The sequence below is a fragment of the Amblyomma mixtum genome, chromosome 9, assembly GCF_055824585.1.
Source record: "Amblyomma mixtum isolate Tamu chromosome 9, ASM5582458v1, whole genome shotgun sequence".
In the NCBI taxonomy this organism is placed as follows: Eukaryota; Metazoa; Arthropoda; class Arachnida; order Ixodida; family Ixodidae; genus Amblyomma; species Amblyomma mixtum.
Window position 1 is genome coordinate 21928501 of NC_143020.1, and position 11795 is coordinate 21940295.

Below are 11795 nucleotides of genomic sequence, written 5' to 3' on the forward strand. Positions count from 1 at the left end.
TTTCATGGTATTATTTACATGGTTTTGTATACAAAGCATATACATATGTGCGTGTACACACACACACACACACACACACACACACACACACACACACACACACACACACACACACACACACACACACACACACACACACACACACACGCGTGCGCGCGCGCACGCACACGCACGCACACACACACACACACACACAAACAACTATTTACAGAGCACCTAGGTAGGCGCTACGTGTCAGAAACATAATAGTAACATGTTATAACTACAAGGCCTGTGAGGATATACAAAACCTCAGGAGAGGAAACCAATCCGGTACAAAGTCCAATTTTTGTAAATGTCCGGTACCTGCAGCAACATTTGGCTAAAGTGAATTCTGGGCGAAACAACAGTCTCAACGTTGCGATCTTGCATGCGCGTTTACCAAAGGCTATGAAGTCCAATCAGAAGAATCATATCATAGGGATTCGAGTAAGGTTGGGAGACAACAAGGTAGCGGACAATGTAGGAATTTAGAAGAAAATCTTTCTGTAGCGTCCTTTGCAACACATCTGCAAACAAAATCGGGTCTTCGCAATCTATAAAACAATGTTCAATTGTTTCAGGCACATTGCACAAGCGACAGTTTCAGAAGACACAAAAATGTTTTCCTATAGAGCCACATCGTGGCAGGTAGAGTTTCAGTGTGTAATTTATGTAAAAATGCTTTCTATACAAAACCATGTAAATAAATACCATGAAAAAAAAAAGCCGTGGGGTGAGCACCACCATGTTTTTCGTCGGCCGCCACACACCGGTACTTAGGACAGATTTGTTAAATTTTGTGTATGTACGCGAGGTTCGCTCGTGGGGGCCAGCGTCATTGTGATGTTGGTGAAGCAGAGCAAGAGCATCACAAGCATTTATATTTTTCTCGAAATATTGAGGCATACGTGACATGGCCAGTTTCCGATCATACGCGAGCATGGCTACTATACCTACGTGCTGCTATTGCGCCATTCATCGATTCAGATATTGCACCGTCAACGCAGCCCCTCTCCAAATACCCTGCTGTTCCACCATACATCATTGCCACGATGTTTTGGTGTAGAATAATCCACCAAATTGATTTATGCTTGCTGCCAATATCTCCTGTGGCTGCTGGAAATAATTCTATGCGGACAAGTGAACGAGCGTATTGTTGTGCAAGCCACTGAGAGGGAACCACGTACTGTTAATTGAACGATGTGCTTTATTCCTGCTGCAGGATAAGAATGTTTTTGAGAACACTAAGGCTCATTAACTGCATCACCTTTCGGTAGACATCACAGCCTCGACGTGGCAAAAGGATCAATGAAGGGACAAATAAAGAAAGAGGCATGGCATAATGAGAGGCTAGTTCATAATTTCGGTCACCTGGGGAATTTTGCACGCACTGACTGAACTCTTCAAATCTCGAAAAGGGGTGGCATGTGCGTCAGCATACCTTCGTTAAAACTTTCATCGCACAGGATTTCAAACGGTTCTGACGCCAGCGTTTGCACATTAGGCGCTCTTGTACGCCCGTGGTTGCTTCTGGCCGTCACAACTTTGTGACCTTGCTCTTCTGTGCGCCGTTGTTGGGCGATATAATTTTCCGGCAAAATAAAGTATCAGGTGCTGTTTGTCTCTGCGTGCAACTGGCTCGATTTTCCCTCGCTTGCTTTGCGCAGTTTTAATAATCTACGGTTATGAACAAATAAGCCCCCCCCCCCAAAAAAAAAAAAAAAACAACAACACTGTGCTCTCAAGCAAGTGATTTCTTAATTCAGAATATTCAGACAATGGACGGTAGTACATTGATGTAATTCGTCCTCCAACGCATTTTTGAAAGAGCAAAGGCTCATAATCACTCAAAGCTCACAGACTGCAATCTACAACTCTAGAAATCTTCTTTCGCACCGATACTTTAGCAATTTCTGGTAAACACTCGGCACCTGGTGAACAGTACGCAGCAGAAAATGTTTGCTGAAATGAAAATTTACTAGGTTTTCCGAACCGGGTAATAAGCCCACAGCAGCAAGGTGCAAAGACACAGCATGAAAATGGCGTGCATGCGCAGCACATCTGTTACAGAACTTCGTAATAAAAAAGCGTTGGGAATTACATGACATATTCGGCGATGTTCGAAAAACATACTCTGCAGTCGGCACCTATGAGTCATAGGCAAAACATATTATTTACACTTTTTAAACATGTGCACCAGCGGACTGTATGCCGTAAATCTAACAAGCCCTTTGGGCTAGCAGGATGGCTCGTGTTAAAAATGCCAGCACACACAAAAGGAGCACTCGTCCTATGACCGCACTTCTGTTTCTTCTCTTCGCGCAGCCTTACAGCAACTAGCCCACCGTCATCTCCTGTTCGTCTTTTTGGGATAACAAGAAAAACATGAACATTCACAGGCATGTGCCCTGAAAGCAACAAAACATACATCCTTAAGTATTCGTCCAATAACATACATAAATACAGATTAAGATGTACATTCATACGGCTTTGTATGCGAGCATAAATACAGAAAGTTTAACCGAGGTCCCTGCCAACAGATAGAAATCGCAACGTTGAGGGCACCGAGAAGCAAGGGGTTATGCTGTTCATTCAGGTGGGGTGCCGGCAAAGGGGTCTGCCACCGTGAAACGTGGCCGCCGCCACTGGACAAGAAAAATGACAAGCACCACGAATATAGTCAGCAGCACGCACACGAAGAAGTAGCCCAGAACCACGACCCACAGGGTCTGCCGGGTCCTCGGTTGCGCAGCCTGACTCTGTGGCTGCTGCTGTTGGGATGCTGCCGTGCGCGTTCCAGTGCCCTCGGTCGAGTAACCGCCCGTTGTGCCTCCTGTGGTCGTCGACTGCCCTGCCGTCCTCGCTGTGGACATCGTCGCCGCTGCAACGTGGCGCCACCTGACAGATGGCGGTAGCGAAGGTTCTCTACATCGCGTGCTTCGCTGTGGTCTCCTCGCTTGTTCCCGACACGCCAGTCGTACAACCCCAAATGCCAAGAGTCCACGTCCGTGGTTGTATTCCGACTGCAGGGTAAAATAATGTTTACGCGTTCAACACACAAAGAATGCAGAGTGCAGAGATAAGAAAAAACAGGAGGCATGGATTACAAAAATGATATGTGCCTAACGTAGTTAAGCCTAGTAGACCTGAGGAAGCCGGTGTTCATTCTTCAATTAGAGGGGGCACTAAAACTCCGCCTGAGGGTGTGGCTTGATACATTTAGTTAGTTATTGCCCACGTATGCTGAGTTGGTAATTCCTGCTGAAGATTCATAGATGGCGGCGAGTCCTCATATACCACAACGAGCGCAGTTCCGCAGCGATTAAGCGATGCGCCACTGCACCGGCAGGGGGCTGTTTCTATCCCAGCCACCCTTCGGGATTTTGCGACCCACGTTGCTCTTCGCCAGCTACCTCTCACGCAGATAGCAGGACGCTCGTATGAACTTACCCGAGCTTACACGAGTAACTCGTGTAAGCTCGGGTTGCTAGGCAATGGCCCAAGATCGTACGTGCCGTTTTTGCAATACGCTTTTGGCGTTAGCTTGTGGATAAGCGTTTGGTGATGAGCTGTGAAACGGAGCACCTGTACGAAAGTGGTGCCCTCTGCGTATGTAGACGACAGGTGGCAGCGGCGCGGTGCCATCTGTTGGAGTGCCGCTGAAGCGGTTGCTAGGCAACGACGACTAAAGGTCGCTTGACAGCCGCATCGCCACGAGCATACCCGACTAGCCGAGCTGGGCTCCAGCGGTGTTGCTTTTACAAAAAAATGTCGGGTTTTATCAGTAGCAAGGCGTCAAATTTACAAGTGGAACTGGTCAGCCTGAAGCAAGGTTTCAGTCAGAGCACTGGCTTCCTTCCGAGAGCGTACACTTCAGTGGTAAGATGTCGCCTTAAAGAAGAACCTTGATATTTACCGATAAAGCGTATTTGCAACGAAGCGCGTGATTCCTTTCATCATTATTTCCTTTGTTTTCTCTTCTATGACGCACTGGTGTGATTTAATTCTTCAAGACCTCATTGTGCGCTTTCTTGATGTTTTGCTCAAGCCTTTCTGCCAGTTACCATACTCTGTATTCCAGCGCATCTTTGGGGGATGCCTCTCCCTAACACTTCGTTGTTTCGTTGCGCAAAGAATTTTATTTTCGTTCTCGCACTCTCTCCTGCCTGGACTGTCAGTGGTCCATTGGCAGTATGAAATAAGTAAACGTTATGCGCTGAGAAACTTCTACATCACAATTATGGACGTCATGAAAATTAATACCCCGAAAAAGATTTATTGCGCACTTGTTTTTCATGTGGCTGTGACAAGAGGATCGTTGCAGTATGATGCAAAACAAGCTTAAACTCCCAAGGTTTAGTTTCTTTGTCTGAAGACACTATTAGCGTAAAATTAAACGCCGACAGCAAACGAAGATATTCGGGGGAGATAATTTTTGAGCGGTCGATTTTCACTTCGTAGGAAGGAAGAATGCACTTTCGATGGGCTAATCTGCTTGTCATGTATTTATAATGCAGTAGTGAATATTTTGAGCTTATGTTTTAGTTGCGCTCGTCGCATTTCATTTGACGCTCATTAAACAAATCTCTCAAACGATGCAAAATAAAGAAGGATAAGACGCACACTTAATTTCTTTCATCAGGTTCGTTCATAACCATCATGGTGTCAAGCTGATCTCACCTGAGCTAGAACTTGCATTCTTTCTTATGCGAAGGACTTGGTGCTTAATGTAATTCGCTGAGTGCACACTCGCGCACATTTGGAGAGACGGAAGAGTAACGGCACAAAATTACCAGTTCTGGATTTGCAAGCAGCGGAGGCTTTACAAGAAAGGGGTCTTCGAGTATTCATTAATCACTTGTGCCATTATAACATCGTAATTACAATCAACATAATTTTGTCATCTGACGGACAAGAGCTTCTCTTACTGTTATTCAGTTATGCTCGGCTTGCGTCAGCTGCAGCCGCCTCATCTGCACTAACTTGCTAGTCTCGTACTTTCCCCTGACACTCCGCCACCCCATGCCACACTCGCCTTCAATTAATCCACAATCTTTGACCCAAGTAACGAACTTGGGAGAGTCTTTGTCAAAACTAAACATTACAACGGAGCAAAGCGTGCTGCGCACATACAAACAAAGAGAAGTGCGCACAAGTGCAGCAGCCTTTGTTATTTAGGAATGTTTAGTTTTGACAAAGTCTCGACCAAGCTGCTTGCGTACTTTTCTTGTCCTAAGGGAACTTAGTAGAGGCTGCGTGCCTATCGTGAGCACTGTGGAGCCGATCACCGACCAGCGTCGCCTACGAGTCCTGACTGAACACGAGGAGTGCCTGCCAGAGCTCGATGGCACAATCCCGAGACGAGGTATCGGGGCAGGCCCCGGTCCAGATAGAAGAAGGCCATTGTCCCTGCTTAACGGTGGCCAGGGCTCGAAGACGAGATGGTGTGTAGAGAGGACATTCCCAGAACAAGTGGTTCCGATACGCACGGCAGTTGCACATTGGAGCAGGAGCCAGATACAGGTGGCGTCGTGCCACCACGATGAGAGTGGTTCAACAAGAAAAGGGTAAGATGGGTGCCTGTTTGAATCCGCCGCAGCAGGACCGATTCTCGTTGCGTGAGTACCATCGGGGGAAGCGCAGGTATAGAGAGGGGGTATCCCACTGCCGTGAGGTAGGCGGTGCGATAAAGTTCCATCACAACGCATCGTCACAGGACTCGCGTCCTCATCAGACGCATCGTCGCAGGACTTTCGAGGTACACACGCCTTGATGCGCTCAAGAGCTGCAGCAATCTCAGTGAACTCTCAGAGCCTCTCGACATGCACACTGTTGTGACTGGCCATCCCACCGCTGCCACCAATGTTGTGACTTTGGGCATCCCACCGCTGCCACCAATGTTGTGCCATAGAGGTGGTCCCGTTGCGCTCGCCACCCGTTTCGTGACTGAGCGTTGCCAGCTCTGTTAGCGGTAGCGAAGACTCCGAGTCAGGCGTCGGTGAGACTAAGAAAATGCTTTATACATTATGTACAGGGCATAATATAGTTCAACATCGGCACGGGGGCCGAGAGCTATACAACGCGACTGTTCTCGCACAGCGACGATCAGAGAGACACCAGCACGTCACACCACCCGACTCCACTCGTGAGCAGCACTCGACTCACGGTGGGCCGGTCACTCGGTCACTCCGGTAGTTGTAGCTGCTGCCCAAGCGGCAGCGGTGGGGCTTATATAGCCTGAGGAACGGCGGCCCCTCAGAACTGGCCAATCCAAAGGCAGCACTCGACGGCAGTCCGAAAGGACCAACCAGCGACCGCGCCGGCCACCCGCTTCAAATTTTGCCGCGCGCTGTGACACCCTGGGGAGAGGGAAACGGGCGCCTCGTAGTCTGGCACCCAGCGACGTGTCCAGGCACGCTGCTCGCCGATGCTTCTCCTTAAGACCCTGCTGACTTACGGCGCAGCATCGTGGCTTGTCAAGGAAGCGTTAGGGCACGTTGCCTTGCGGCGCAGCACCAGGGCTTGTCAAAGGGACGTTCGCAGGAGAAAGTTTGCGGCCTGCAGATTTGGAATCTGGGCGATTGTCCCGGCATAACAGCACCCCCGCCATCAGATAAGGCGCCGGGAAGACGAGCTGCTTCCACGTGGCTCGGATGCCAGGCGCGCATCTTCGTTAGGCTCTTCTTCCAAGTTCACGTCCAGGTAACTTCACGAGCACCAGGTCCCACTCGCAGGCCAGGAGCTCTGTTCACCTCGTTGTCGCCAAGGCACCTCGACCAGCTTCGCTGAGGTCGTTCCGATTCCCTTTGCTTCTGGCCACTGGTCATGGTTGGTCGTTCTGCAGACTACAAAACCGACCGGCAAAAGGCAACACCCAACACGAGCAAGTGCCCTCTGTCTCCCGTCAAACACCAGACAAAGCCATAATCCAAATCAACGTAACTAAATTGCTGTCCCCATTTTTTTCCCGCTGCAACAAGAGACATGCGTACGATCTGGTACACAAGGTTCAAACAACCATTTTGCAAGGTATCCACACACCAAAATAGCAGGAGAACTTAATAATCAGCAATAATAATGACAATCACCTTGGCCCCCTTGAAATCATTTGGACCGAAAACACACTACTGAGGAAGCAAATGAGGTCATTCATTTTTGCCCCTTTCTTCCTTTGAACATGATAGTTTGTCGCAAAGCGAGAGAAGGTAAGTAACGAGGAGGTCACTGAAAGAAGCGAGGCCTAAAATACACGACTTAGAGCATCGGCGTTCGCGTTCAACCTTCCCTTATAGCGGACAACGAGATTGTGCTGCTGGAGGGTCATGCTCCACCTCAGCAAACGACCGCTTTAAGACTAAATGTTACTTAACCATGCTAGAGGGAGCGGTCAGTTTCCACAACAAATTCAGAACCAGAGACATAACAAGCCAGCTTCTAACTGCCCACACAAGGAAGGCGCACTCTCTCTCCTCTGCCTCTTCCCTACAACTTAGTTTGCAACTCAAATACAAAATTGGTCGTTCATGACCACTAGCATCTTCTTGGCATAGCACCGCTCCCATTCCGCGATCGCTCGCGTAACATTCAAAGATGAAACCTTTCGGAAAGTCTGGTGCCGTTAGAACCGGCTTATGGCTCAAGGCTTGTTTCATCATTTAGAACGCATTCTCTTCCTCCGAGTCCGACGTCACCTTAACGGGCTCCGATTTTCGAAGCGCGTCTGTCAGCGGGCTGGCAAGGTCAGAGTAGTCTCTCACATAGTGTTGGTAATATCCAGCTAAACCTAAAAAGGCCTTTATATGCGTCTTAGTGGTTGGCTGGGGATAGTTTACAATAGCGGCTACCTTGATGTCGGAAGGTCTACGCCGGCCGCGCCCCATTACATGGCCCAAATAAGTCACTTCACTGTAACCTAGGTGACATTTAGCTGGTTTCACAGTACGGCCTGTCTCTTTCAACCTGCAAAATACGACTCGCAAGTGCTCGAGATGTTCTTCCCAAGTGTCCGAAAAGATGGCAACATCGTCGAGGTATGGCAATGCAAACTCGCCCAAACAATGAAGCACTCTGTCCATCAGGCTAGAGAAAGAATACGGCTCGTTTCTAAGTTCGAAGCTCAAATTTTGGTTTGCCTCCATCTTTCCTTTTACATCTGAGTGAATGACCAAAAAAACAAACACTAAATACAAGAAAGATGTATTCTTAGAATCCACAAACTTCAGCCGCGCCCTGCGCGGTCGGGGTCGGACGGCCGCTCGACCAGCGGAGGCTTCACAGAAGCTGACGGGCTGATTAGTCACGCCTCTCCGCGACATGCGTCCAAAGCCTAGGCAGCGCTTGGAAAGCCGAAAGCGAGAGGGGCGCTTCCTCATTTCTCGGTCCCAGTCATGTCGTTTCCCTTTCTGACTAGCGCGTGCACTGTGGCGCTCTTTTGTCTGGCGACCGCGTACCCTTCTCTGGAGTCCATCACGCCCGTCCCGAATCCTAGGAATTCTTCTGCGGTTCTTCCACAGCGGCGTAGTACGCTTTAGACCAGGCTGCGCCTGGTGAGTCCGCTTTCGTTTTACGCGACGCCTGCGAACTCTTGGGCTCCAAGGTGACAATTTCGGGCTCCTACGCACATTGTCGGCCCTCGATCGTACAAGCTTCTTCCGCACTTTTCCCTTTTTAGCGCAACCATTCAAATTGGTTTTTCTTCTACGCCGTCGCTTTTTGGGAACTGCCCTAGCGGATCTGTTGTGCGATTCTCCGGTTACTTCGGCGCCCTCATCATTCAAGCTGCCAGCCTTCGTCTGACCAGCAAAATCTGGTCTTGACGAATTCATGCTCTCGTCCCGAGCAAGACTTTGCTCGCGCAGCCACAAAACCTGCGCTTTTCTAGCAGTGTCAGGCGACGGTTCACCTGACGAACCGTTCGGTGCTGTTTCCTTTGAGCACAATAGCTCGTTTTCCGGCTGTCTATCACAAGACGCTGGAGTTTGACCTTCACTAAGCTGATCTTTGTCTCGATGCAGCGCTGAACAGCATTCCTCGCCTACAATCGAACTCTCTGTTGGCGCTATTGGTGCGCCAATGCCCGTCGCGAACTCAGAGCGACCTGTCTCAATTTCCGGAGAGAACAGCTGCTCGCTCTCCTGTGGTCTACATCTTGGCGCTACGCCTTCATCTGTCAGGATCGCAGCGGTAATCTCTGTAGCATCGCACTTTACAGCTAACGCTGCGCTCTGGCTTGGCGCTTCAGCGTCACCGTCATGTGACTCACAGCCACGCTCTGGGCCGCAGATTAGAGCCTCAATGTCATTACCCTTGCACACGTGCTCCAATTTCTCGAGGTATCTATCCCTATCCTTGCCGACGACCATGAGCGGCAGTTGGTCGCTTATTCTTGGACCGTTAGAGGGAACTGTCGTAGAAGCAAGAATAGGCGTTGGCGAGGTTTCGAGGAGCTCCAGCTCCATCATTCTTACCTCGTGCTCTCTAAGCGCCTGGCGCTCCCGCCTCTCCTCTTCTTCCCTTTTCTCCTCGCGACGTTCCTTCTCCCTCTTTTCCTCCCGCTCACGCCGTTCAATGACATCAGCCCAGGCCTCTTCGGCTTCCTCAGCCGTCACGTCCTCGGTTCTCATGACCTCAAGGATCGCATTCTTTCTTTTTGCTGGGCCCAAATCAATGCTTAACTCCTCACAAATTTGGAGAAGTTCTTTGACCTTGTAACCCTCCATCGTTCACAATGGCCTCTTGCTGTTTGCCCTTTTAGAAAATACTTGCCGCACACTACTATATCACTACTAGTTAGCCACGCGCAAGCATTTCACACACTGCCTTATTTTCTCCTTCAGCATCCCTTCCTTTTCAAAACACTCTTCCTAGGCTTGAAACACACAAGGTTAACACAATGCTACACCAATTTTCTCTAAGCTACCATAACCTGTGTTAGAGAAAGTCTGGCGTTTGAGGAAAACTTCAGGCACTCACCGCGCCGAGGTAGCTGATGTCGGTCGATTCCATAGCTGCCATCCAATGTTGTGCCTTTGGGCATCCCACCGCTGCCACCAATGTTGTGACTGGCCATCCCACCGCTGCCACCAATGTTGTGACTTTGGGCATCCCACCGCTGCCACCAATGTTGTGCCATAGAGGTGGTCCCGTTGCGCTCGCCACCCGTTTCGTGACTGAGCGTTGCCAGCTCTTAGCGGTAGCGAAGACTCCGAGTCAGGCGTCGGTGAGACTAAGAAAATGCTTTATACATTATGTACAGGGCATAATATAGTTCAACATCGGCACGGGGGCCGAGAGCTATACAACGCGACTGTTCTCGCACAGCGACGATCAGAGAGACACCAGCACGTCACACCACCCGACTCCACTCGTGAGCAGGACTCGACTCACGGTGGGCCGGTCACTCGGTCACTCCGGTAGTTGTAGCTGCTGCCCAAGCGGCATCGGTGGGGCTTATATAGCCTGAGGAACGGCGGCCCCTCAGAACTGGCCAATCCAAAGGCAGCACTCGACGGCAGTCTGAAAGGACCAACCAGCGACCGCGCCGGCCACCCGCTTCAAATTTTGCCGCGCGCTGTGACACCCTGGGGAGAGGGAAACGGGCGCCTCGTAGTCTGGCACCCAGCGACGTGTCCAGGCACGCTGCTCGCCGATGCTTCTCCTTAAGACCCTGCTGACTTACGGCGCAGCATCGTGGCTTGTCAAGGGAGCGTTAGGGCACGTTGCCTTGCGGCGCAGCACCAGGGCTTGTCAAAGGGACGTTCGCAGGAGAAAGTTTGCGGCCTGCAGATTTGGAATCTGGGCGATTGTCCCGGCATAACAACACCCACACGCAGCGGACCAGACTGTTGCTCCTCGGGCACGATGTACACAAACTGTTTTCTTGCCCAGCAAGAGGCCACCATAAAAAACCACGCCCCTTTCTGAGGGAAAGCTACTTCCAATACATATCCATGCGCACCACCAAATGCGGCACCGGGCTTATGCCAAGAGCCATGTTAAGACTATGAGCTCACTGCCCTCAACCGAACGCGTTAGTACACGGACGCTGCATTCCCTGCAGACGGCAGCAGCCACACTTACAACGCCACTGCATGGTACGACCAGACAACCGAGAGTCAGTGCCAATGCCACCGTACATCGCCAGAAGCGCCATTCAGTCATCGTAGGCGGCCATATTAGACTACTTGGAATCGGCTCTCGCCGTTTCTTCTGAAACTGATCCCATCCACCATCGTGTGCACACGCATTTTCAAGCTGCCCATCGGGCAGGCGCCAACATTGCTTATACGGACCCTGTAATGCAGAAGATAAGGTATAACGCACGCCTGCTTCGCACACGCGGTCAGCACGTTAGCATCCATTGGGTCCCCGCGCACTGCGGTATCCCTGGAAACGAGAAGACTCATAGTCTAGCACGCGCTCATCTCTCTACCGTGCTAGCCAGAGCTTCCGGTTCTCTTCCTCCTTCTGTCGCTACCAGATAAACTGCGGTGATAATCACTCCTGCTGGGTCTTCCAAGCCCAGAGCAAAAAAGCCGTTTTTTTGCGTTTTGATGCCGGCCCTTTAAACATTGTCAAAGGAGGTGTTACATTATCGTGCCCGCACTGGATGATGCAGAGCCTTGATCAGCTGGTCAGCCGATTGAAGGCGAGCGACTATTCAGGACAGTTTCTAAGCAGCTTTGCGGACACTGTGTTGAGAGATATCGAAGACTCCAAAAAAGGAAAATAAAACAAGCTATGAAGGACGTCCTATTGTAGTGCCGTATATTCAG

The 11795-nt window shown here is 50.3% G+C and overlaps 1 pseudogene; it reads left to right on the plus strand.

The window, feature by feature from the left end:
• Positions 1 to 5593: 5593 nt before the first annotated feature.
• LOC149328474 (uncharacterized) lies at positions 5594 to 11504 on the plus strand (annotated as a pseudogene).
• Positions 11505 to 11795: the final 291 nt, after the last annotated feature.